The sequence below is a fragment of the Cyanistes caeruleus genome, chromosome 2 (assembly GCF_971803275.1).
Source record: "Cyanistes caeruleus chromosome 2, bCyaCae1.hap1.1, whole genome shotgun sequence".
Taxonomy (NCBI): Eukaryota; Metazoa; Chordata; class Aves; order Passeriformes; family Paridae; genus Cyanistes; species Cyanistes caeruleus.
In genome coordinates, this window is record NC_141702.1 from 71,142,738 (window position 1) to 71,147,345 (window position 4,608).

Below are 4,608 nucleotides of genomic sequence, written 5' to 3' on the forward strand. Positions count from 1 at the left end.
CAGGGGAGGTTTAGGTTATACACGAGGAAAAGGTTCTTATCCCAGAGGGTGGTTGGGCACTGGAGCAGGCTCCCCAGGGAAGTGGTCACAGCACAGCCTGACAGAGTTCAAGAAGCATTTGGACAACACTCTTGGGCACATGGTGTGATTCTCAGTCTTGTGCAGGACCAGGAGTTGGACTTGACAGTCCTTGTGGGTCCCTTCCAACTCAGAATATTCTGTGATACTGTGAATTCTATGTATGTATTTTTTTGCTTTTGTATGACTCCACATATCTTTGTGTCATAGAGCTTTTTCATTTTGTTGAAAGGTGCTACCATTTATATATATGTATGGGGTTTTGTTGGTATAGAGGCAATTTTCTTCATGGTAGCTTATTTTGGACTCTGTTTTGGGTTTGTGACCACAGTCAGGGATGTTTTAGCTTGGCAGTGCTTACACTGCTTCTTGAACTGCCCTGCCAGTGAGCAGGCTGGGGTACAGAAGAGGCTGGGAAAGGACACAGCTGGGACAGCCTGACCTAAACAACCCAAGGGATATTCCAAACCATAACTCCACACGATGTCATGCCAAACAGTAACGGTTGGGGGAAGCAGGAGGAAGAGAGGACGTTCAAATTTATTGCATTTTTCTTCCAGATTCACTGTTACGCATGATGGAGCCCTGCTTTTCTGGGGATGACTGAATGCCTGCCTGCCCATGGGAACTGGTGAACAAGTTTGTTTGTTTTGCTTTGCTTGTGTGTGTGGCTTTCGCTTTACCTTTTGAACTGTCTGTGCCTCAGCCCATGAGTTTTCTGACTTTTACCCTTCTGATTCTCCCTCCCATCCTATCGGTGCGGGAAGTGAGCCAGCAAATGGCTGGATGGGGATTAGCTGCTTGCCATAGTTAACCCTTAATATACAGAAAATCATTTCAAGTCTTTTTCCTAAGATCACTGTACCTTTCCTGAGTCTGTCCTCTTGAACTTATATATCATTGGAACAACATGAATTTCTGCTAAAATCCCCTTTCCTGTTCTGTGTTTTAGGTAATTTTAGTCCTACACCATTTCCAGTGTATCTTCTCCTCCCTAGTTATCACATACATCATCTTTTGCTATCCTTCGTATTTCTCTAGTGACAGTTTTACCTCTATTGTTATTCATTATTTTGAGCTTTATATAAGCTTATGAGTGCTCACTGACTACAGCTTTTATTAACTTCTCTGAAGTGGTACCTGCTTCACTCATAAATCATCATATCCACTGTATTAATCATGTACATGAAATCAGTGTTTTCCAGATGGCCTCCATCCATCCTAGTCTTCAAGAATGCTCTTTCTCAAGATACAGGAAATGCAACTGTAAGTTAAATACACTATCCTGTGCACAAGAAAGTTTTCACAACATTCAGAAAAGTTGCTAAAAAAAGCCCAGGTTTATCTAACAACTGTCATCTTGCTGATTTTCTCTGGTTTCAGTCCATTTACTAAGAAATACAGGACATGCTAAGAGAGTTTTGACCTCCTGTTCCAGTCTGTGCCCTTCCTGACTTGTGAGAGAAGACAGCAAGCAGCTGTGCCTCACATGCCAAAAATAGCCACACATCCTTCTCCTTCTTCCTTCAGCCTTGCTGCAATGCATCTGATTCAAGTGATGTCAGTGCTGGGTCCCATCATTCAGAAAGAAATTGCTTGTAAAAGGGCAGCTCTATGGGTGCAGACAAAGGGCCCATCAAGCACAGCCTTGCCTCCAGCTCAAAGCCAGGGCAGTTGTCTCAGCAGGAGCAGGAACAAGGCAGCACCCACAACACTTCCCCTTTGGACTGTCCCACCCAGCCTCTGACCAGTGTGTGCTCAAGGGGCTCCTCAGCTCAGCTCAGTGGTTTGTTGAGCCAGTAGCCTGCAGTGGTTCTCAAACTCTCCAAGGGCTTTCCCAGCCCCACATTGAGGCTACTTCAGCTTTTGGCCCACACAGCATCCAGGGGTGAGGGGCTGCCCAGGTCTCACAAGGCACCAGCTCGTGCTCTGAGCCTGGCTATGGCTCCCTGCCTTTGGAAGCTCCTGGATTTTTGTGCTTGAAAAAAACATATTTTTCCCAATGTGTCTGTGCCTCTAATGATTTCCTGTATTAACACAAAATGTAGTCCCTTTTCCAAACTGTGCAATGCCAAACTTAATCAGACTGACCTTATACACAGCCCCTCTCTCATTTTTTTCTGTTCTGCTTTCTGGGATGAGGGGACTGAGTAAATGTTCAGGTTTCCTACAGGTTTCCACTGGATTGCTACAGTGGCATCTTCATGTTTCCTGTTCTGTTCTGTGTTCCTTTGCAAATGGTCTGTAACATTTGATTGAATCCAGCCACACATTTAACTGATGTTTTCTGATATGTAACTTACACCATGGTTTTCCTTCTCAGTGGCTGTGATCATTTCAGAGCTTTTAATTTTATATGAGAGGCTAGGATTTTTTTTTTTCCTGGTAGGTGCCAATTCAATCTACACACAGTGAATTTCATCTGTGGTTTCATTTCCCAGTTATTCAATCTCACGAGGTCTTTCTGCAGTTCTCTGCAGCCAGATCTTGTTCATGCTACCTCAAATAACTCAGCATCAGCAGCAGACTTATTTCAGATGCTTATATGGTGAGCAGGAAGGGTTCAAGAGACACTAGTCAATACAAGCTACCAAATACGAAGCTACCAAAAAGGTACATAGTCTTGAAACAAATATTTAAAGGAAGCAGGGCATGAGATGTACTTGGGAGGAAAAGCCCTGCTAGTAAGTTCTTTGTATTTGTTCTGAATCTACTGGGAGAGTTAAAGTTTATCCCAAACCTCATCGCTCCTGCTTCAGGTGAGCTTGCCTTACGTTATGTGTACTCACAGCAGTGTGTATATTTAACAAAGAAGTCCCCCCACAAGAGAATACTCAGCAGACTGTAATTCATTACGTCAGACGATAATCAGGAATATGTGTGAATATGTGGGAGTGCGTACACAGAACACGATATTCTGTTCCTTTATCCAGAAAGGAACAGCTTTTGACAAGCCTGATCAATCAATTGCCAGACCATTGGAAAGGAGTTGGAGGGGGATGGCAGATAGCTTTTACTGAAGACTTTAAGCAGAACTGGAGAAAAAGTTGCAGATACCCTTCCAAAGCAAAATCTAGTAGGGGAGAATAGTATCCTTAGGTTTTAATTCTGTTTTAATTGTGCCCTAACCTAATTATAACCATAACCCTAAGTCAGGTTCAAATGACATAGGGAGACATCCAGAGATGTAGAGAAATCTACTCCACTCCAGTTTGCCCTAATGCAAAGTAGTTAAAATTTGGGCAGTAGCTGAGTGTTTAGATTAAGATGGATGGTGTAAGAAATGACACAAAAAGCATACCTAACAGTGGATACTATAATGCTGTCTACTAGTTTAGGTTAGTCAGGAGGGAGCTGGAGAATTTTGCTGTTTCTTAATTTCCATTTTTCATTGTACTGGCATATACAGGCACTGCCACCAAAAGAAATTGTCCTGCCTGCTCCCTCCACTACTTCTCCAGTTGTGTCTGCCTTCCCTTTCCCCATGCTACTGCCTGCTTTGTGCTGCCAGGAGAGTTTTCTTTGCTCTACAATGAACTAGGAACTTTTTTTTCCCCACTAAAAACTTTTCTCCACTTAAAAGCAACTGTGAAGCTACAGCATTAAATGCTGCATCAAAAATCACACCAAATTTTAACAACTCCCCCCCGTACTGAAAGCAGTGCTGCTGCCTCTTTCCTTCTCAGACAACTTCCTGAGCCCTCATGCAAGCTCCAAATTGACCCGTTTTCCACTGCTTGTCTTGGTCTCTCAGCTTCTCATTATCCACACATAGCTGCTGCTTTGTGTGGTACCTTCGCTTCCAATTGACATCAGTGTATGAGAGCTCCCCCCTGCACCTGCTGCCTTAAAGAGCAGATTTCCTGTAGCTCTGTCCCTTGCGACCTCTGGTTCGTCTCACAGCTCAGCTGCAAACTCTGCCTTTCTTCTTCTTGCATTCATCTTTGTTTTTCCTTCTCTGCCCCATCATTGCTTCACCAGAGACCTTTTCTGTTTCAGTAGTAAATAACGTATTCATCAAAACATGCCGCTGAGGGGAAGCCAGCTCTACTTGCAAATTCTAATCAAATAAAAAAAAAAAAAAAAAGGTTTTGCCTGGCATAAAAATTAGGAAATCCCAGACATGTTAGACTTATTTATTTTTATCTCTTTAGGATCAAGACATCTTGATCTTTTTAAGCTATGCTCACATGTGGCACTGTGGCATCTATCACAGATCAGAAGAGTAAAAAACATCATGCTCACGTTCTAATACAGATTTTTTTCCAGCTATGCTTCTCATTCTCTCTCCTTTCCTTTAAGAACCATTTGCATGGCACCTTTTGAAGGATGGCTGCAGCATGGAGTGGGCCAGCTGCAGTGAGTTGGGAGGATGGGAGGGAGTGGCCAATGCGGAACAGCAGCACAGGCTGGCAGAGCACAGTGAGGTGGAGAACATAATAGTCCAAAACCAGAAGAACTTATTTCACTTTCAGTGATGAATTTTATCACCTAATGATTCTTTTTCATGAAAATCCAGTGAAAGCCAGG

General features: G+C 43.2%; 1 long non-coding RNA gene across 1 annotated transcript; it reads right to left on the reverse strand.

The window, feature by feature from the left end:
* Positions 1-358: 358 nt before the first annotated feature.
* LOC147654904 (uncharacterized) lies at positions 359-4,392 on the reverse strand. Its single transcript, XR_015283379.1, has 2 exons — positions 4,269-4,392; positions 359-4,138 (listed from the first exon to the last, which is right to left on the reverse strand). It is a non-coding gene; the product is annotated as an uncharacterized LOC147654904 (long non-coding RNA).
* Positions 4,393-4,608: the final 216 nt, after the last annotated feature.